Below are 24,548 nucleotides of genomic sequence, written 5' to 3' on the forward strand. Positions count from 1 at the left end.
CTCTCTTACTCATCACGTGTCTGTGCTCTCCGCTCTCTCTTACTCATCACGTGTCTGTGCTCTCCGCTCTCTCTTACTCATCACGTGTCTGTGCTCTCCGCTCTCTCTTACTCATCACGTGTCTGTGCTCTCCGCTCTCTCTTACTCATCACGTGTCTGTGCTCTCCGCTCTCTCTTACTCATCACGTGTCTGTGCTCTCCGCTCTCTCTTACTCATCACGTGTCTGTGCTCTCCGCTCTCTCTTACTCATCACGTGTCTGTGCTCTCCGCTCTTTTACTCATCACGTGTCTGTGCTCTCCGCTCTCTCTTACTCATCACGTGTCTGTGCTCTCCGCTCTCTCTTACTCATCACGTGTCTGTGCTCTCCGCTCTCTTTTACTCATCACGTGTCTGTGCTCTCCGCTCTCTTTTACTTACCGCGTGTCTGTGCTCTCCGTTCTTTTACTCATCACGTGTCTGTGCTCTCCGCTCTCTTTTACTCATCACGTGTCTGTGCTCTCCGCTCTCTCTTACTCATCACGTGTCTGTGCTCTCCGCTCTCTTTTACTCATCACGTGTCTGTGCTCTCCGCTCTCTTTTACTCATCACGTGTCTGTGCTCTCCGCTCTCTTTTACTCATCACGTGTCTGTGCTCTCCGCTCTCTCTTTTACTCATCACGTGTCTGTGCTCTCCTCTCTCTTTTACTCATCACGTGTCTGTGCTCTCCGCTCTCTTTTACTCATCACGTGTCTGTGCTCTCCGCTCTCTTTTACTCATCACGTGTCTGTGCTCTCCGCTCTTTTACTCATCACGTGTCTGTGCTCTCCGCTCTCTTTTACTCATCACGTGTCTGTGCTCTCCGCTCTTTTACTCATCACGTGTCTGTGCTCTCCGCTCTCTTTTACTCATCACGTGTCTGTGCTCTCCGCTCTCTCTTACTCATCACGTGTCTGTGCTCTCCGCTCTCTTTTACTCATCACGTGTCTGTGCTCTCCGCTCTCTTTTACTCATCACGTGTCTGTGCTCTCCGCTCTCTTTTACTCATCACGTGTCTGTGCTCTCCTCTCTCTTTTACTCATCACGTGTCTGTGCTCTCCGCTCTCTTTTACTCATCACGTGTCTGTGCTCTCCGCTCTCTTTTACTCATCACGTGTCTGTGCTCTCCGCTCTTTTACTCATCACGTGTCTGTGCTCTCCGCTCTTTTACTCATCACGTGTCTGTGCTCTCCGCTCTCTTTTACTCATCACGTGTCTGTGCTCTCCGCTCTCTTTTACTCATCACGTGTCTGTGCTCTCCGCTCTCTTTTACTCATCACGTGTCTGTGCTCTCCGCTCTCTTTTACTCATCACGTGTCTGTGCTCTCCGCTCTCTCTTTTACTCATCACGTGTCTGTGCTCTCCGCTCTCTTTTACTCATCACGTGTCTGTGCTCTCCGCTCTCTTTTACTCATCACGTGTCTGTGCTCTCCGCTCTCTTTTACTCATCACGTGTCTGTGCTCTCCGCTCTCTTTTACTCATCACGTGTCTGTGCTCTCCGCTCTCTTTTACTCATCACGTGTCTGTGCTCTCCGCTCTTTTACGTGTCTGTGCTCTCCGCTCTTTTACTCATCACGTGTCTGTGCTCTCCGCTCTCTTTTACTCATCACGTGTCTGTGCTCTCCGCTCTCTTTTACTCATCACGTGTCTGTGCTCTCCGCTCTTTTACTCATCACGTGTCTGTGCTCTCCGCTCTCTTTTACTCATCACGTGTCTGTGCTCTCCGCTCTCTTTTACTCATCACGTGTCTGTGCTCTCCTCTCTCTTTTACTCATCACGTGTCTGTGCTCTCCGCTCTTTTACTCATCACGTGTCTGTGCTCTCCTCTCTCTTTTACTCATCACGTGTCTGTGCTCTCCGCTCTCTTTTACTCATCACGTGTCTGTGCTCTCCTCTCTCTTTTACTCATCACGTGTCTGTGCTCTCCGCTCTCTTTTACTCATCACGTGTCTGTGCTCTGCGCTCTTTTACTCATCACGTGTCTGTGCTCTCCGCTCTTTTACTCATCACGTGTCTGTGCTCTCTGCTCTCTTTTACTCATCACGTGCCTGTGCTCTCCGCTCTCTTTTACTCATCACGTGTCTGTGCTCTCCGCTCTCTTTTACTCATCACGTGTCTGTGCTCTCCGCTCTCTTTTACTCATCACGTGTCTGTGCTCTCCGCTCTCTTTTACTCATCACGTGTCTGTGCTCTCCGCTCTCTTTTACTCATCACGTGTCTGTGCTCTCCGCTCTCTTATACTCATCACGTGTCTGTGCTCTCCGCTCTCTTTTACTCATCACGTGTCTGTGCTCTCCGCTCTCTTTTACTCATCACGTGTCTGTGCTCTCCGCTCTCTGTTACTCATCACGTGTCTGTGCTCTCCGCTCTCTTATACTCATCACGTGTCTGTGCTCTCCGCTCTCTTTTACTCATCGTGTCTGTGCTCTCCGCTTTTACTCATCACGTGTCTGTGCTCTCCGCTCTCTTTTACTCATCACGTGTCTGTGCTCTCCGCTCTCTTTTACTCATCACGTCTGTGCTCTCCGCTCTCTTATACTCATCACGTGTCCGTGCTCTCCGCTCTCTTTTACTCATCACGCGTCTGTGCTCTCAGCTCTCTTTTACTCATCACGTGTCTGTGCTCTCCGCTCTTACTCATCACGTGTCTGTGCTCTCCGCTCTCTTTTCCTTTAAGACCTCTATTCTTTTTTCAGTTATCTTCTCTCACAATTACCTTCATCTCTCTGCTATTTTCCTTCTTCTGCTCTATTCTCCTCTTTTCTTCCCGTCTCTACTCTCTACTTCCTTCTCCACTTGCCTACTCTTTATTCCCTTCCTCGTCTCCTCCCCCTCCTCCCCCAACGCCTCCCACCTTCTCTCTGACGAAGCTTGTTCGGCAAACTGTTATTATTCTTCCTAGTTTTTTGCTCTCTTCCTCATTGTTTCAAACAAAGTTTAATGGCACTTTAAGATGATCGGAAACTTTGTATAATAAGTCTCGTACTTGCAAGCTTGAACCTTAGAGGAACTTACAGACACAGACCAGATACATGGTACCTAATGAGGCAACCTTAACTATCCAAATATCGTTATTTTGGTGTAATTTATCGAAAACGTTAGTATACGCTAACATAGCCACAGCCTCTCAAAAAATATATAGATAAAAATATGAAATTTCAAACGTGCAAAACTTTACGAAGGACAATTTGTGTGAAATTGGCTTCTCTAAGTGGAGAAAAGGTTGGATACCTGAGACCTAAGGTCAGAGACCTGTTACCTACAACCCAAGACTGCTGACGCCATACCTATGACTTAAATATTTTTTTTTTAGACCTAGGATCTACAATTGCTGACCGGATTCCTGGGACCGAAGTTCAAAGACCAGATTCCTGGGACCGAAGTTCAAAGACCAGATTCCTGGGACCGAAGTTCAAAGACCAGATTCCTGGGACCGAAGTTCAAAGACCAGATTCCTGGGACCGAAGTTCAAAGACCAGATTCCTGGGACCGAAGTTCAAAGACCAGATTCCTGGGACCGAAGTTCAAAGACCAGATTCCTGGGACCGAAGTTCAAAGACCAGATTCCTGGGACCGAAGTTCAAAGACCAGATTCCTGGGACCGAAGTTCAAAGACCAGATCCCTGGGACCGAAGTTCAAAGACCAGATCCCTGGGACCGAAGTTCAAAGACCAGATTCCTGGGACCGAAGTTCAAAGACCAGATTCCTGGGACCGAAGTTCAAAGACCAGATTCCTGGGACCGAAATTCAAAGACCAGATTCCTGGGACCGAAGTTCAAAGACCAGATTCCTGGGACCGAAATTCAAAGACCAGATTCCTGGGACCGAAGTTCAAAGACCAGATTCCTGGGACCGAAGTTCAAAGACCAGATTCCTGGGACCGAAGTTCAAAGACCAGATTCCTGGGACCGAAGTTCAAAGACCAGATCCCTGGGACCGAAGTTCAAAGACCAGATCCCTGGGACCGAAGTTCAAAGACCAGATTCCTGTGACCGAAGTTCACGAATCAGAATCTTGGAACTATAATTCAGAGAGGAGAAACTGAGGTACTAAATAATATGATGGTATTATCGTACTATTTACAACCACATCTACTAAAGAAAACGTTTCTCCAGGAGAGGCTTCCTCAACCCTTGTGACTGATGATGACACTCCTGGTGGCTGATGATGACACTCCTGGTGGCTGATGATGACACTCCTGGTGGCTGATGATGACACTCCTGGTGGCTGATGATGACACTCCTGGTGGCTGATGATGACACTCCTGGTGGCTGATGATGACACTCCTGGTGGCTGATGGTGACACTCCTGGTGGCTGATGATGACACTCCTGGTGGCTGATGATGACACTCGTGGTGGCTGATGATGACACTCGTGGTGGCTGATGATGACACTCCTGGTGGCTGATGATGACACTCCTGGTGGCTGATGATGACACTCGTGGTGGCTGATGATGACACTCGTGGTGGCTGATGATGACACTCCTGGTGGCTGATGATGACACTCCTGGTGGCTGATGATGACACTCCTGGTGGCTGATGATGACACTCGTGGTGGCTGATGATGACACTCCTGGTGGCTGATGATGACACTCCTGGTGGCTGATGATGACACTCCTGGTGGCTGATGATGACACTCCTGGTGGCTGATGATGACACTCCTGGTGGCTGATGATGACACTCCTGGTGGCTGATGATGACACTCCTGGTGGCTGATGATGACACTCGTGGTGGCTGATGATGACACTCCTGGTGGCTGATGATGACACTCCTGGTGGCTGATGATGACACTCCTGGTGGCTGATGATGACACTCCTGGTGACTGATGATGACACTCGTGGTGGCTGATGATGACACTCCTGGTGGCTGATGGTGACACTCCTGGTGGCTGATGGTGACACTCCTGGTGGCTGATGATGACACTCCTGGTGGCTGATGATGACACTCGTGGTGGCTGATGATGACACTCTGGTGGCTGATGATGACACTCCTGGTGGCTGATGATGACACTCCTGGTGGCTGATGATGACACTCGTGGTGGCTGATGATGACACTAGTGGTGGCTGATGATGACACTCCTGGTGGCTGATGATGACACTCCTGGTGGCTGATGATGACACTCCTGGTGGCTGATGATGACACTCGTGGTGGCTGATGATGACACTCCTGGTGGCTGATGATGACACTCCTGGTGACTGATGATGACACTCGTGGTGGCTGATGATGACACTCCTGGTGGCTGATGATGACACTCCTGGTGGCTGATGATGACACTCGTGGTGGCTGATGATGACACTCGTGGTGGCTGATGGTGACACTCCTGGTGGCTGATGATGACACTCCTGGTGGCTGATGATGACACTCGTGGTGGCTGATGATGACACTCGTGGCGGCTGATGATGACACTCCTGGTGGCTGATGATGACACTCGTGGTGGACTGATGATGACACTCGTGGTGGCTGATGATGACACTCCTGGTGGCTGATGATGACACTCCTGGTGGCTGATGATGACACTCCTGGTGGCTGATGATGACACTCGTGGTGGCTGATGATGACACTCCTGGTGGCTGATGATGACACTCCTGGTGACTGATGATGACACTCGTGGTGGCTGATGATGACACTCCTGGTGGCTGATGATGACACTCCAGGTGGCTGATGATGACACTCCTGGTGGCTGATGATGACACTCGTGGTGGCTGATGATGACACTCGTGGTGGCTGATGATGACACTCCTGGTGGCTGATGATGACACTCCTGGTGACTGATGATGACACTCGTGGTGGCTGATGATGACACTCCTGGTGGCTGATGATGACACTCCTGGTGGCTGATGATGACACTCCTGGTGACTGATGATGACACTCGTGGTGGCTGATGATGACACTCCTGGTGGCTGATGATGACACTCCTGGTGGCTGATGATGACACTCCTGGTGGCTGATGATGACACTCCTGGTGACTGATGATGACACTCGTGGTGGCTGATGATGACACTCCTGGTGGCTGATGGTGACACTCCTGGTGGCTGATGATGACACTCGTGGTGGCTGATGATGACACTCGTGGTGGCTGATGATGACACTCCTGGTGGCTGATGATGACACTCCTGGTGGCTGATGATGACACTCCTGGTGGCTGATGATGACACTCGTGGTGACTGATGATGACACTCCTGGTGGCTGATGATGACACTCGTGGTGGCTGATGATGACACTCCTGGTGGCTGATGATGACACTCCTGGTGGCTGATGATGACACTCCTGGTGGCTGATGATGACACTCGTGGTGACTGATGATGACACTCCTGGTGACTGATGATGACACTCCTGGTGGCTGATGATGACACTCCTGGTGGCTGATGATGACACTCGTGGTGACTGATGATGACACTCCTGGTGACTGATGATGACACTCCTGGTGACTGATGATGACACTCCTGGTGACTGATGATGACACTCCTGGTGGCTGATGATGACACTCCTGGTGGCTGATGATGACACTCGTGGTGACTGATGATGACACTCCTGGTGACTGATGATGACACTCCTGGTGGCTGATGGTGACACTCCTGGTGGCTGATGGTGACACTCCTGGTGGCTGATGGTGACACTCGTGGTGGCTGATGATGACACTCGTGGTGGCTGATGATGACACTCCTGGTGGCTGATGATGACACTCCTGGTGGCTGATGATGACACTCCTGGTGGCTGATGATGACACTCCTGGTGGCTGATGATGACACTCCAGGTGGCTGATGATGACACTCCTGGTGGCTGATGATGACACTCCTGGTGGCTGATGTTGACACTCCTGGTGGCTGATGATGACACTCCTGGTGGCTGATGATGACACTCCTGGTGACTGATGATGACACTCCTGGTGACTGATGATGACACTCGTGGTGGCTGATGATGACACTCCTGGTGGCTGATGATGACACTCCTGGTGGCTGATGATGACACTCGTGGTGACTGATGATGACACTCCTGGTGGCTGATGATGACACTCCTGGTGGCTGATGGTGACACTCCTGGTGGCTGATGGTGACACTCGTGGTGGCTGATGATGACACTCGTGGTGGCTGATGATGACACTCCTGGTGGCTGATGATGACACTCCTGGTGGCTGATGATGACACTCCTGGTGGCTGATGATGACACTCCAGGTGGCTGATGATGACACTCCAGGTGGCTGATGATGACACTCCTGGTGGCTGATGATGACACTCCTGGTGGCTGATGTTGACACTCCTGGTGGCTGATGATGACACTCCTGGTGGCTGATGATGACACTCCTGGTGGCTGATGATGACACTCCTGGTGACTGATGATGACACTCGTGGTGGCTGATGATGACACTCCTGGTGGCTGATGATGACACTCCTGGTGGCTGATGATGACACTCGTGGTGGCTGATGATGACACTCCTGGTGGCTGATGATGACACTCCTGGTGGCTGATGATGACACTCCTGGTGGCTGATGATGACACTCCTGGTGGCTGATGATGACACTCGTGGTGGCTGATGATGACACTCCTGGTGGCTGATGATGACACTCCTGGTGGCTGATGATGACACTCCTGGTGGCTGATGATGACACTCCTGGTGGCTGATGGTGACACTCCTGGTGGCTGATGGTGACACTCGTGGTGGCTGATGATGACACTCGTGGTGGCTGATGATGACACTCGTGGTGGCTGATGATGACACTCCTGGTGGCTGATGATGACACTCCTGGTGGCTGATGATGACACTCCTGGTGGCTGATGATGACACTCCTGGTGGCTGATGATGACACTCCTGGTGGCTGATGATGACACTCCTGGTGGCTGATGTTGACACTCCTGGTGGCTGATGATGACACTCCTGGTGGCTGATGATGACACTCCTGGTGACTGATGATGACACTCCTGGTGACTGATGATGACACTCGTGGTGGCTGATGATGACACTCCTGGTGGCTGATGATGACACTCCTGGTGGCTGATGATGACACTCGTGGTGGCTGATGATGACACTCCTGGTGGCTGATGATGACACTCCTGGTGGCTGATGATGACACTCCTGGTGGCTGATGATGACACTCCTGGTGGCTGATGATGACACTCGTGGTGGCTGATGATGACACTCGTGGTGGCTGATGATGACACTCGTGGTGGCTGATGATGACACTCCTGGTGGCTGATGATGACACTCGTGGTGGCTGATGATGACACTCCTGGTGGCTGATGATGACACTCCTGGTGGCTGATGATGACACTCCTGGTGGCTGATGATGACACTCCTGGTGGCTGATGATGACACTCCTGGTGGCTGATGATGACACTCCTGGTGGCTGATGATGACACTCCTGGTGGCTGATGATGACACTCGTGGTGGCTGATGATGACACTCCTGGTGGCTGATGATGACACTCCTGGTGGCTGATGATGACACTCGTGGTGGCTGATGATGACACTCCTGGTGGCTGATGATGACACTCCTGGTGGCTGATGATGACACTCCTGGTGGCTGATGGTGACACTCGTGGTGACTGATGATGACACTCCTGGTGGCTGATGATGACACTCCTGGTGGCTGATGATGACACTCCTGGTGGCTGATGATGGCACTCCTGGTGGCTGATGATGACACTCCTGGTGGCTGATGATGACACTCCTGGTGGCTGATGATGACACTCCTGGTGGCTGATGATGACACTCGTGGTGGCTGATGATGACACTCGTGGTGGCTGATGATGACACTCGTGGTGGCTGATGATGACACTCCTGGTGGCTGATGATGACACTCCTGGTGGCTGATGATGACACTCCTGGTGGCTGATGATGACACTCCTGGTGGCTGATGATGACACTCCTGGTGGCTGATGATGACACTCCTGGTGGCTGATGATGACACTCGTGGTGGCTGATGATGACACTCCTGGTGGCTGATGATGACACTCGTGGTGGCTGATGATGACACTCCTGGTGGCTGATGATGACACTCCTGGTGGCTGATGATGACACTCGTGGTGGCTGATGATGACACTCGTGGTGGCTGATGATGACACTCCTGGTGGCTGATGATGACACTCCTGGTGGCTGATGATGACACTCGTGGTGGCTGATGATGACACTCCTGGTGGCTGATGATGACACTCGTGGTGGCTGATGATGACACTCCTGGTGGCTGATGATGACACTCGTGGTGGCTGATGATGACACTCGTGGTGGCTGATGATGACACTCCTGGTGGCTGATGATGACACTCCTGGTGACTGATGATGACACTCCTGGTGACTGATGATGACACTCGTGGTGGCTGATGATGACACTCCTGGTGGCTGATGATGACACTCGTGGTGGCTGATGATGACACTCGTGGTGGCTGATGATGACACTCGTGGTGGCTGATGATGACACTCGTGGTGGCTGATGATGACACTCGTGGTGGCTGATGATGACACTCGTGGTGGCTGATGATGACACTCGTGGTGGCTGATGATGACACTCGTGGTGGCTGATGATGACACTCGTGGTGGCTGATGATGACACTCCTGGTGGCTGATGATGACACTCGTGGTGGCTGATGATGATACTCGTGGTGGCTGATGATGACACTCGTGGTGGCTGATGATGACACTCCTGGTGGCTGATGATGACACTCCTGGTGGCTGATGATGACACTCGTGGTGACTGATGATGACACTCCTGGTGGCTGATGATGACACTCGTGGTGGCTGATGATGACACTCGTGGTGGCTGATGATGACACTCCTGGTGGCTGATGATGACACTCCTGGTGACTGATGATGACACTCCTGGTGACTGATGATGACACTCCTGGTGGCTGATGATGACACTCGTGGTGGCTGATGATGACACTCCTGGTGACTGATGATGACACTCGTGGTGGCTGATGATGACACTCGTGGTGGCTGATGATGACACTCGTGGTGGCTGATGATGACACTCGTGGTGGCTGATGATGACACTCGTGGTGGCTGATGATGACACTCCTGGTGGCTGATGATGACACTCCTGGTGGCTGATGATGACACTCCTGGTGGCTGATGATGACACTCCTGGTGACTGATGATGACACTCGTGGTGACTGATGATGACACTCGTGGTGACTGATGATGACACTCGTGGTGACTGATGATGACACTCCTGGTGGCTGATGATGACACTCCTGGTGGCTGATGATGACACTCGTGGTGGCTGATGATGACACTCGTGGTGGCTGATGTTGACACTCGTGGTGGCTGATGTTGACACTCGTGGTGACTGATGATGATACTCGTGGTGACTGATGTTGACACTCGTGGTGACTGATGATGACACTCGTGGTGGCTGATGTTGACACTCGTGGTGACTGATGATGATACTCGTGGTGACTGATGTTGACACTCGTGGTGACTGATGATGACACTCGTGGTGGCTGATGTTGACACTCGTGGTGGCTGATGTTGACACTCGTGGTGACTGATGATGACACTCGTGGTGGCTGATGTTGACACTCGTGGTGGCTGATGTTGACACTCGTGGTGGCTGATGTTGACACTCGTGGTGACTGATGATGACACTCGTGGTGACTGATGATGACACTCGTGGTGACTGATGATGACACTCGTGGTGACTGATGATGACACTCGTGGTGACTGATGATGACACTCGTGGTGACTGATGATGACACTCGTGGTGGCTGATGTTGACACTCGTGGTGGCTGATGTTGACACTCGTGGTGACTGATGATGACACTCGTGGTGACTGATAATGACACTCGTGGTGGCTGATGATGACACTCGTGGTGACTGATGATGACACTCGTGGTGACTGATGATGACACTCGTAATGACTGATGATGACACTCGTGGTGACTGATGATGACACTCGTGGCGACTGATGATGACACTAGTGGCGACTGATGATGACACTCGTGGCGACTGATGAAGACACTCGTGGTGACTGATGAAGACACTCGTGGCGACTGATAAAGACACTCGTGGTGACTGATCAAGACACTCGTTGTGACTGATCAAGACACTCGTGGTCACTGATCAAGACACTCGTTGTGACTGATCAAGACACTCGTGGTCACTGATCAAGACACTCGTGGTCACTGATCAAGACTCTCGTGGTGACTGATCAAGACACTCGTGGTGACTGATCAAGACACTCGTGGTGATTGATCAAGACACTCGTGGTGACTGATCAAGACACTCGTGGTGACTGATCAAGACACTCGTGGTGATTGATCAAGACACTCGTGGTGACTGCTCAAGACACTCGTGGTGACTGATCAAGACACTCGTGGTGACTGATCAAGACACTCGTGGTGACTGATCAAGACACTCGTGGTGACTGATCAAGACACTCGTGGTGACTGATCAAGACACTCGTGGTGACTGATCAAGACACTCGTGGTGACTGATCAAGACACTCCTGGTGACTGATGATGACACTCCTGGTGACTGATGATGACACTCCTGGTGGCTGATGATGACACTCCTGGTGGCTGATGATGACACTCCTGGTGACTGATGATGACACTCGTGGTGGCTGATGATGACACTCGTGGTGGCTGATGATGACACTCGTGGTGGCTGATGATGACACTCGTGGTGGCTGATGATGACACTCGTGGTGGCTGATGATGACACTCGTGGTGGCTGATGATGACACTCGTGGTGGCTGATGATGACACTCGTGGTGGCTGATGATGACACTCCTGGTGGCTGATGATGACACTCCTGGTGGCTGATGATGACACTCCTGGTGACTGATGATGACACTCGTGGTGACTGATGATGACACTCGTGGTGACTGATGATGACACTCGTGGTGACTGATGATGATACTCCTGGTGGCTGATGATGACACTCCTGGTGGCTGATGATGACACTCGTGGTGGCTGATGATGACACTCGTGGTGGCTGATGTTGACACTCGTGGTGGCTGATGTTGACACTCGTGGTGACTGATGATGATACTCGTGGTGACTGATGTTGACACTCGTGGTGACTGATGATGACACTCGTGTTGGCTGATGTTGACACTCGTGGTGACTGATGATGATACTCGTGGTGACTGATGTTGACACTCGTGGTGACTGATGATGACACTCGTGGTGGCTGATGTTGACACTCGTGGTGGCTGATGTTGACACTCGTGGTGACTGATGATGACACTCGTGGTGGCTGATGTTGACACTCGTGGTGGCTGATGTTGACACTCGTGGTGGCTGATGTTGACACTCGTGGTGACTGATGATGACACTCGTGGTGACTGATGATGACACTCGTGGTGACTGATGATGACACTCGTGGTGACTGATGATGACACTCGTGGTGACTGATGATGACACTCGTGGTGGCTGATGTTGACACTCGTGGTGGCTGATGTTGACACTCGTGGTGGCTGATGTTGACACTCGTGGTGACTGATGATGACACTCGTGGTGACTGATAATGACACTCGTGGTGGCTGATGATGACACTCGTGGTGACTGATGATGACACTCGTGGTGACTGATGATGACACTCGTGGTGACTGATGATGACACTCGTGGTGACTGATGATGACACTCGTGGCGACTGATGATGACACTCGTGGCGACTGATGATGACACTCGTGGCGACTGATGAAGACACTCGTGGCGACTGATGAAGACACTCGTGGCGACTGATCAAGACACTCGTGGTGATTGATCAAGACACTCGTTGTGACTGATCAAGACACTCGTGGTCACTGATCAAGATTCTCGTGGTGACTGATCAAGACACTCGTGGTGACTGATCAAGACACTCGTGGTCACTGATCAAGACTCTCGTGGTGACTGATCAAGACACTCGTGGTGACTGATCAAGACACTCGTGGTGATTGATCAAGACACTCGTGGTGACTGATCAAGACACTCGTGGTGACTGATCAAGACACTCGTGGTGATTGATCAAGACACTCGTGGTGACTGCTCAAGACACTCGTGGTGACTGATCAAGACACTCGTGGTGACTGATCAAGACACTCGTGGTGACTGATCAAGACACTCGTGGTGACTGATCAAGACACTCGTGGTGACTGATCAAGACACTCGTGGTGACTGATCAAGACACTCGTGGTGACTGATCAAGACACTCGTGGTGACTGATGATGACACTCGTGGCGATATGTTTCATTAACAAACGTGTTCAGCTACACCTACGTGCTCTTATCCACTGACATCTTGTAACTAATATAAAGAACTTCATTTCTGGAATATCAGAATGCAAGATCAGCGCCTAAAATTCAGAGACTTCAGTAATTTTTTCTTCTCCCTGTTTCTGTTTCTTGTTCCACCACCCACACTCCCTACTTTACACTATCCCTACTTCTACCACTACTTCCACTACCAGTCTTGCCTCTACCACTACTTCCACTACCAGTCTTGCCTCTACTACTACTTCCACTACCAGTCTTGCCTCTACCACTACTTCCACTACCAGTCTTGCCTCTACCACTACTTCCACTACCAGTCTTGCCTCTACCACTACTTCCACTACCAGTCTTGCCTCTACCACTACTTCCACTACCAGTCTTGCCTCTACCACTACTTCCACTACCAGTCTTGCCTCTACCACTACTACTACTACCACCTCTCTTCTCCACTTCCTGCCAGCTTGCCTTTATGTACCGGCTTCTCCTTTTCTTTCTATTAGTGTGACTGTAAATGGTCCAAGTCAGACCAAAACGTTGTCGTAAGCTCCTTTCAACTGTGTGTAGGTTATTCGTGTATTGTTCCATTCACGGTATTGTGTCTTTTGTTCGTTTTCAGATGAGATTAAGAAAATTATTTATATGCTTCCTTACATCTTATATATCAAACAGAAAGTGTCTAACACGCTTGAAAATGAGATATAATGAAAATGGGATATAATGTAATTAACAATGACAAAAAATTTAGAATCGCAGTCTTATTTGTGACTTTCGCATGTTTCTCACGAGTTAGTTAATGAAGCAACATTGATAAATATATTCATGGACTTTCACTCGGACACTCTAAGTTTTGAGAAAAGTCATCTCTTAATGATACAAGTTTCAAAGGGATTTCCACATGTAGCATTTACGCTGCAATGGAACAAGCAGACTGAGATGGATATAAATGGACAGCATTGTTCTTCAAGCATGCTAACTGGTTTTATGGCTAACATAACATCTGGCGATATTACAAACACAGGTAGCGATTCAAGGCCGGTAGTAACTAGCTGTGAACACAGTCAACAGTCAACCTGACAAGTGTAAAAGCAAACATAGTTGGAGTAGACTTCTTCACCCATGTATTCCTTCACCACTTATTTACAATACTTACAAGGATAAGATGCTAAGTTAGCAGTAAAATGATGAGACACCCAAGAACCACTCACAGCATCGAGTGGTTTCGACCAGAGCAGGTGGGTGTCTGCCTCCAAGCCAGGCAAACAGGTGCAATGTTACCTTGTCTGTGCAAGTGGGCCCTCCTAACTGGTGAGTTAAACTGGGCAATAAATACAGCAGTGGAGCCACAGATCTGATATACTCTGAATTGCTTGTTCACTCGTCGAGAGGGCGCGCCACAGGCACTATATCCCAGGACCCGTTGTCGACGAAAATTGATCAACAACAACTAGAGAAATGAGTACATCAGTCACCAAGTATGGAAAATATACCTAAGACTATGACAGAAGAATCAACAAGGAAGTTGAGAGAAAAAGACTATCAATGATGATGACGGAGAAGGGAAAAATTAGGCGAAAGTAAAAGAAATTATAGTGTGAATATGAGGAGGAAGTTGGGTGAAGGTGGTACTGGAAGTAACAGTCGTGGGAGCCCGAGTGTTGACACACACATTCAAAGTAATGAGAGGGACAACTTATGTTTTGGTAGGCATGCTTGAGATTGAAGTTACTGACAGTTATTTGAAGTGATTCATTGAGAATACATTTAATATTGTTTCACAAAAGTTTAATGCTTTTAAATTATCTATTACCATGACAGAGAGACTTAAGATTTTTATACCAGAATTATGGATGAAATATTATAGTTGATACATACTATAGTGTGAAGTAGGAGAAATCTAATATAGACTGAAACTGAAATTTTTTTACAAGGATTTAAAATAGATTTTTCATGCCTATAATGTTTCACTTTCGGTTAAGTGAATTATGGGTGAATAAGTGATCCCAGCTGATTATGTTTTTTTTTAATCACGTTGATAATCAATGCAGTTTCTTTGTGCGACACTGAAATGTTAAACAAAATATGCAGGAATTATCTTGTTTACGAAACAATTTAATGAGTAACTTACATTTTTTCTCCTTTACGATTTGTGATATGTGATTGGGAGGTGAACAACACAATATTATCAACACCTCCTGTAAACAGACTGAAGAACAACTATCAGAGGCTGGTGTTGGTCTTAATGTACATAAAAAACGCACATGAAAAATGTGTCATTTGCCTTGAACAGTTCGAGAACCAGTCTCCAATATAGTTGACAGATTTGTAGATGGATGGTTCAGAGAACCGACATGTTGATAAATTAGACACATGTGCAACTCTTGGGTATCTTTATTGAGGAAACGTTTCGCCCCACAGTGGCTTCATCAGTCCATACGTAGGCGAAACGTTTCCTCAATAAAGATACCCAAGAGTTGCACATGTGTCTAATTTATCATAGTTGACAGAAAGGGCCTGGATATTCTATAAATTTAGCCATTCTAGTCGTAGAGACAGTGAACTACACAGTTACCTGCAAGACGAGGCTCACACCTCACCAGTACGTAAGACTCTTCTACAGGATATTTGTCAGGAGAAATACACTGATAATCGAAGGAGCACCAATGAGCAGTATGCAACGCGACTGAGGTCTAGTGTTGAAACATTTAGCTGGAGAGAAAAATTACACATTTTGTGTTGCTGGGACAATTCTTGATCTCAGGTGCCAAGACAGAAATCCTTTAGTACTTGTTAGAACAATTCCCATCAGAAATACTACTGTGGATTCCTCCTGTTAATGAGTGCTAGTGGCAATGTTTTATATGATGAGGATCAGTAACAGAGGATACACTTGAAGAAGTAAATGGCCCGAGCTCTCCGAGGATTGTCTGATAGAGCTCTCAAAACAGAATTGTTTACTAATGTAAACAAAACGAACAAAATTTATTTCTTTGCGCAGTTTACAAGTAATAAAATAAAGTTAAGTACAAAGAAAGCCACTAGAGATTCTGCGACAGTTGCTGAAGTAGAACATGAACACAGGTCTATCGATATACAAAATTCATCTGTGTTGAATAAAAAACAAATGAATTGTATCCTTGATTTTAGCATCGACCCAGTTGCCACTGCTGAATCATCAGTGTTTGTTTCACTAAATGATGCTGTAGAGACAAAGAATATATTCTTGAGCAGTTACTCACGCACCGCAAAACTGTGAATACAGTGATCTTCTGGGAGGATCATTTGGTTGTACTGGGTAGCATTGAAAATTGGGTTGGTCAAATGTTTGTTAGTGGGATGAATTGTAAAGGACCTGCCTAGTATGGGCCAACAGGCCTGCTGCAGTGTTCCTCCTTTCTTATGTTCGTATGTTCTTAGGCATACTGTTCAATCCATATTCTATAACAGGGCATATCAACAATCCTTAAAGTTGATAAATGAGACACTTGGCGAATTTATTCTGGAAAATTTTCACCAGCCAGTGGCGTCTTCTGTTCGATATAGATAAGAACGGTGGAAGATAAGGAGCTTGAGGTAATCAGTCCCTCAGTCTGGATTCGATGTGTTCATTTCATCAGCCATGATAAAAGTAAAACATATACACTGTACACAGGTGAGGTGAGGCAGTGGTAGGCGGTGTCACCAGTGGAATAATCCACTAGTGGAAGCAAGTCATGCCTATAGGTTCAATCACTGAATAATTCCCTGCATCAAGATCCCAAGATGTTGCTATGTCTGAAAGATTATGTGTAAATTATTTTTTTAATAATGCATCGGACGTTTCTCACCAAGGCAGGGTGGCCCGAAAGAGAAAAACTTTCACCATCATTTACTCCATCACTGTCTTGCCAGAGGCGCGCGCTTACACTAGTCATAAAACTGCAATATTAACACCCCTCCTTCAGAGTGCAGACACTGTACTTGCCATCTCCAGGACTCAAGGCTGGCCTGCCGGTTTCCTTGAATCCTTTCATAAATATTACTCTGCTCACACTCCAACAGCATGTGAAGTCCTAAAAACCATTTATCTCCACTCGCTCCTATCAAACTTGCTCATGTATGCTTCATGGAAGTCCAAGCCCCTCGCACACAAAACTTCCTCTTCCCCCTCCCTCCAACCTATTCTAGGTCGACCACTACCCCACCTTCCCTCCGCTACAGATTTATACACTGAACGTCCGAACAATCTCAACAACCCCTGCTCAGCCCTCTGGATAATAGTTTTGGTAGTCCTGCACCACCTCCTAATTTCCAAACTACGAATTCTCTGCATTATATTCACACCACACATTGCCCTCACTCACGACATCTCCACTGCCTCCAGCCTTCTTGTTGCAACATTCACCACCCATGCTTCACACCCATATAATACTGCTTGTATAAATATACTATGTGTAGAAAATATTGTTGAATTTTCGTTATCTGTACCTATTAAAAATTAAATTGCACCTCTTAATGTAAAAGGAATATTAAGAGAGTTGGTAATTAGCTCTTTTTAATAAGATGTTTTATTTAGCCCATTGTTGCCCGTAACATGTAGGAAGATTATATACATATATAATCCGCACCTAGGAGACTGGAACTTGTCGTTCCTGTCACGGTAATTTTTTTTTTTTAATCTACTGGAAGATTACATTCCATATATACAACATTGTTAAAAATATCCTGAAAATGAAATATAATTTTCCAGCAGGAGGGAGAGATGTATCATAATCTACACTTGGAAAATCCTGGAAGGAATGGTCCCAAATCTGCACACAGAAATCACTCCCTACGAAACTAAAAGACTGGGCAGGCGATGCAAGATGCCCCCAATAAAAAGTAGGGGCGCCATTAGTACACTAAGGGAAAACATCATAAGTGTCCGGGGCCCAAGACTGTTCAACAGCCTCCCATCAAGCATTAGGGGAATTACCAATAAACCCCTGGCTGCCTTCAAGAGAGAGCTGGACAGATACCTAAAGTCAGTGCCGGATCAGCCGGGCTGTGGCTCGTACGTTGGACTGCGTGCGGCCAGCAGTAACAGCCTAGTTGATCAGGCCCTGGTCCATCGGGAGGCCTGGTCATGGACCGGGCCGCGGGGGCGTTGATCCCCGGAATAACCTCCAGGTAACCTCCAGTAGAATAAGAAACGCATTACCGAGACTGGAACGACAAGTTCCAGTCTCCTAGGTGCGGATTATTTGTGTATATAATCTTCCTACATGTTACGGGCAACAATGGGCTAAATAAAACATCTTCTAAAAATCAGTTAATTAACTCAAAATTTTCCTATTACATTAAGAGATGCAATTTAATTTTTAATAAGCAGAGATAACGAAAATTCAACCATATTTTCTACACATGGTAAGAAATACATATCAGAAGTAATGAGATAACTTTTTTTGAGGGAACTGAGTCCAAGTGATGAGCAGAAAATAAAACGCAACGCTCTGGAAAAAACTTCGAAGGTTTTCTCTACATACAAATTAAACCAGGATCTATGATGTGAAATATCACAGAAAAATTCGGGTCCCTGGGGTTTATTACTCTGTAATTACTGTAATAACTTTATTAACCTCAACATCAGTTAACTTCAATAATGGTGTGCATATTGTCTTCCTTAAGCGATCTGATTAATACATAAAAATACAGAAGCAAAATCATACTCCATACTGCACCATGTTGTAACAACAGTTAGGTTAGGTTAGGTAAGGTTCGTCAGGAAACAGGACAAATGTTTCCTGACGCGGGTCTTAGTCAGATGATGACCCGCCTTTGGAGCTTTTGGTCATCTGACCGAGGCCTTCCGCTGGCTTACCGGTCCACCCCTTTAAAAATTATGGTTATTTATAACCAATCTTTCTCTGTAACAACAGTGTACCGCAGCTGATAAACTGTTACTCGCAGTGCTGTGCTGCCTTTGGCTTCAAGGCTAAATATGAAAGGACAGAAGCTGGAGAACCGATCACCATCAGCCGAAGAATGAGACTATTTCAATTTGACAGTAGAAGAGAGCAGTGAAATGCGCCTCAACCAACAAATGTACATTTGCGCAGTTCTGACTCAGACGTGGGTGAGATGTTAACGAAACAGTGAACGAAGCAAAGCTCAGATTTTTAGATTCTTGCAGGTGGCGACTTAAAAGAAGAGATGCAGTAAAACACACTGCACTTGACAGCAGAATCACAAGTAGATGTGACTTACTGAGTGTCAGTGGAACGCCTTCCAACTGAACAAAAGAAACTAATGGAAAAATAAATAAAGAAAATAACTTAGGAAAAATGAGAATAATGATTTTTGAGAATTTTACTTAAAATTTAAATATAATAAAAAAAATGGCCTTCAGTTCTTGTAGTTGGGCAGGAGTAGGTATGGCCCTGGATAGTTCCTCTGATGTTATTTATGTAGGTTATCCTGGGCAGATGGTAATAATCCGATGTTCTGGAATCTCCTACCACTTAGATGGAGCACCACAAGTAGAATAGGTAAGGGCCGGTAGTAGTAGAATAATGTTAATAAGTATTATTAACATATGTCTTGCTCCTTTATCTGGCGTCTATCCTGGAAGACCACGCCAGGAACAGAGCTGGTAAATAAGAGAAAATAAACTGGTTACCCATAGTCATGATAATATAACATTTAAGAATTGAAAAGAATGATAAATGCCAAAATCATTACTGGTAACCAGCAAACAAAATGAAGAAACAAACAGTGATACTCCTGGTATATCACCCTACCTGATTAGGAGAAGAGTGGAGGTGAAGTGACTCTCCAAACTTCAACCCACACCAGGTAAGGTCAATATTACTAGGAGTAGAAACTAACAAATCGGACACCAGGAACTAGTTTCGCCCCAGCCCGCCAGAGAGGAGGGGGGGTGCACGCGACGTAACTAATGGTTCCTGGTTGCCCGAACAACCTTAACCCCACTTACACCTACTTTTCCCTCACACTGAGGATTAGTGAAAATTTAAGTAGGAAAATCGAATAATGAACACAGTTTCAATCTCGACAAGTAGGTCACTCACTCAATAATTAACGATTGGTTGGTAAATCGAAACACCACAGTTTACAACAGGTATTAGCTGCAAAAATAGTCAAATGACATAAGGAACCAAACAAAAATATAAACACACGGTACAGTAACACCATTAAGACGGTAGTATAAACAAAGGCTACAAACCTTCGCTTAAGTCAGCATACCTCTCAAACTAAGACCATCACAAACGAACGACTTACAACACAGTCATTCAAAGACAAATGAATATTTCGCCCTCACAATACTTAAATTCATTTGCAAGAATTGCCTACAGCTTCACTCTTATTATTAACATGAATATTTGAAAGGAAAATTAATGAGTTTATGACAAAAGTGTTATTTCTTCACTACCTTCAAAATTTTTTTTTAACTTCATTTCAGATACTCGAGAGATGATAGACACGAGGACGATACAAGTTCCCAACTTTCAACTCTACACCATGCAAAGGATGAATCTTCTTGCACGCTCATTATATGTGTATAGGAGATGCAGCGCTTGGGAAGACTTTTTAAGACATGCACTCACCGCAGGAGAAGCCACACGTTCATTAAACAAGAGATGCGGCCCATGTATCATCTAGCAGGTTCCAGACGCTGCTTCACTGCTATTACGTGGCCACACAGTCATGAGTTCCATGTAACTGATAAACACTCTGTACAACTTCTGAGCCCCTGCAGTACAGAGTGCTAACCAGATTACTAATTTACAACACATACATACATACATACACACACACACATATATATATATATATATATATACATATATATAAATATCTATATAATATATACATTATATATATATATATATAATATATATCTCGTGCCGAATCTGTAAAACTGGTCAATTAGTAAGAACTCATTTAAAATTAAGTCCTTTCTGAAATTTTCTCTTATACGTTTAAAGATATATTTTTTTCATTAATGTTAATGTAAAAATTTTTAATTTTGCATCAAAAGAATCTTAGAAAACTTACCTAACCTTATTATAACAAGAGCAATTTATTTTAGCCTAACCCAACTAAATATATTTTAGATTTGTTCACAATAATTTAATACTAAACAAACACAGTGAAATATATTTTTTTCGTTAGGTTCAGAATGATTTTGGCGAAATTATTGCATACACAAATTTTCACTTGTCTTATATGGCAAGATAAGCGTTGCTATTTAAGCCAAGATCGCAAGTTCTGCCTATTCGGCACGACATTATATATATATATATATATATATATATATATATATATATATATATATATATATATATATATATATATATATATATACACATCAATAACAACACTGCGATTAGCAGAGGAATCGAACCCATGTCGTTCTTGCCCACCTCATGGTAAGCGAAAACCACATGATACTCTAACCCACTGGACCACTCAATCCTACAAGAATCACGCACAAAGCAGAGCTAGGTGTTTTACCTTGGTCCGAAGATATACGGTTATGTGGGTGCCTCTGAACAAATTTCATTCTACGCCCCGTTTGATGCACTGGCCTCCACAAGCAGTATAAATATATTATTGTAACCACGAACGAGTGGTATTTAATCAATAACAACACTGGAACTAGCTGAGGTCTAGAATGCATGTCGTTTTGACCCGCCTCATGGTGAGCGAGAATCGCATGACGCTCTAACCCGCTGGACCACTCAATCCAACAGTCCTCAGCTAGACGCAGTGTTGTTATTGATTAAATACCACTCGTTCGTGGTTACAATAACATATATTCTGCTCGTGGAGGCTAGTACACCAAACGGGGAGCAGAATGAAATTAGGTCAGAGACACCCACACCAATGTATGTCCTCGGATAACGGTAAAGCACCTAGCTCTGCTGGGTGCATGATTCTTGTAGGATTGAGTGGTCTTGTGGGTTAGAGCATCATGTGATTCCTACTTCCCATGAGGCGGGACAAAACGGCATGAGTTCCAGTCCTCGTTTAGTTGCAGTGTTCGCAGAACAGGCGAAAAATACACAAACGCTAATTTCTAGTTGAAGGAGACTTGTACCTTGTCCCAAGGTTCGTAGGTTCGAGTCTCCTTCGACCAGAGATTAGTGTTTGTGAAGATATATATATATATATATATATATATATATATATATATATATATATATACCTATGTCGTGCCGAATTTGTAAAAACTTGCGATTCTGGCCTAAATAGCAACGCTCTTCTTGCCGAATAAGGAAAGCAGAAATTTGTGCATGCAATAATTTCGCAAAAATCATTTTGACCCTAACGAAAAAATATATTTCATTGTGTTTATTAAAGTATGGCAAACTTATCTAAAATATATTTGCTTGGATTAGGCTAAATTAATTTACGCTTGTTATAATGAGGTTAGATAAATTTTCTAAGGTTCTTTTGGTACAATATTATAATTATTTACATAACATAAATGAAAAAAAATATATTTTTAAACGTATAAGAGACAATTTTAGCAAGTCTTAATTTTAAATGAATTCTTACTAAATGACCAATTTTACCTATTCGGCACATCTAGTGAATTTACCAGAGACATAAAATTGCTGCTTGATACCTATATCGACCTAACCACAGAGTGTCCATAAGATATCTTAATCTTGCTCCAGTTAAACTCTGGCTAATACACATCTACACCAATCTGGACCCTGTGAATACTGTATCAACTTAAGTGTCCAGTGTTTCTGTGTTTGAAATAATAATCTTCCCATTTTGTAGAGGTAACAAGTTAAGAATGAGTTACTGGGAAATGATCTATTTTATATTTGCAAGACAATCTCTAGTTGTCTCCTGGCTGCTATATTTACATAGTATTCCCCCCGCTCACAAAAATATATTATTACCGCTACACTCTGCTTCAAATTCGATATTAAATGCAGTGAGAAATGTATCTTTTTTTTTCGACTGATATCTATTTTATTGTTATCATCTGAAATTCTTGGTATGACCTCTTTTTTACATTGACTTTAACGGACACAACCATTCCAAATATTAAATATATTCACGTCTTAGACACTCCCTTACTTCAGTCTGATGTCCAGTATTTTATTGCTGAGACATTTTCATATTTGCTATTTCGTATCTTCACGTTAAAGTTATATTTTTTACTTATCCAACAAAACTTTTTCATCAACCATTAAAACTTCTTTTCCTAATTTACCAGAGAGCAGCAGTATCAACTTCCATTACAAGATTGATGTAGTATTTATTTTGTGCCTTCCTTAGACACTCATAAATTCAACCTTTTTTTATAGTTCTATATATAAAGTAATTAAATAACCTAGAGAATATTAATCTCTATTTTTTCAGGAATATAGTCAACCTCTCTACTAATTATTTTAGTGTGAGTTTCAGTCTCATTATTTACATCTTAATTTTTGTAATAATAATAATAAGCATCATTATTATTGCTATAAAAATCATTTTCATTATTAAATTTGATATTTTTTTGGTATACTTAGGTATCCCTGTGCCAGAGTTCTGAAAATATAGTTGGTATGAAACTTCATTTCTCTTTATATATATGTACGTTCTTTTAAGATTAATTCACAGATAAGTAATACACACTGCACAACACAGAGCAGCAGAAGAATTAGCTTGATAACATAATGAGCTTTATAGACAGAATTATTTTTTATGAAATGCAAATCCCACTAATTCCCGAGACGTGAATATTGTACTGTGTTGCGCACAGGAAGGTTGGTTAATTAGGTTTAAAGACTATCAACTACTCAAAAAGTCATTAAGAATGCATGTCGCCTGGTCACCACTAGTCAACAATATTTTAATTCTTGAAGTGTACATACAGTCATTGGCCACTTTATTAGGTACACCTTCTTTCCCTCAAGAACCTTAATTTTTCGTGGCATGGATTCATTAAGCTATTGGAAACATTCCTTCGACATCCTCTTGATATGATAGCATCAAACAGTTGCTGCAGAATCGTCGGCTGTATATTCATGCTGTGAATCTCCTGTTCCACATCTAAAAGATTTGCGCCAAATTCTGGCTCTACCATCTGAATGTTGCAGTAGAAATCACGATTCATTAGCCTGTGCCTACTGTAGCCTCAGTGAACTGTTCTTAGCTGACATAAGGGGAACCCAGTGTGGTTTTTCTGCTACTGCAGTTTATCCCCTTCAAGGTTCGATGAGTTGTGCGTTCAGAGATGATCTTTTGCGTAACACTGTAATAATGTATGATTATCTGAGTAACTGTCACCTTCCTGTCAGCTTGAACCAGTCTGACCAATCTTCTCTGACCTCTCTCACTAACAAGTCGTTTTCC

General features: G+C 45.2%; 1 protein-coding gene across 1 annotated transcript in view; it reads left to right on the plus strand.

Annotated features, from left to right (window-relative positions):
• The window catches only part of LOC128698884 (sex peptide receptor-like), a 91,021-nt gene extending 70,030 nt beyond the window's left edge, over positions 1-20,991 (plus strand). The window contains exon 2 of the mRNA XM_053791291.2: positions 20,647-20,991. The gene's annotated coding sequence lies outside the window, so the exon portion shown is untranslated. The remainder of the gene's footprint in view (positions 1-20,646) is intronic.
• The last annotated feature ends 3,557 nt before the right edge of the window (positions 20,992-24,548 follow it).

The sequence above is a fragment of the Cherax quadricarinatus genome, chromosome 55 (assembly GCF_038502225.1).
Source record: "Cherax quadricarinatus isolate ZL_2023a chromosome 55, ASM3850222v1, whole genome shotgun sequence".
NCBI lineage: Eukaryota > Metazoa > Arthropoda > Malacostraca > Decapoda > Parastacidae > Cherax > Cherax quadricarinatus.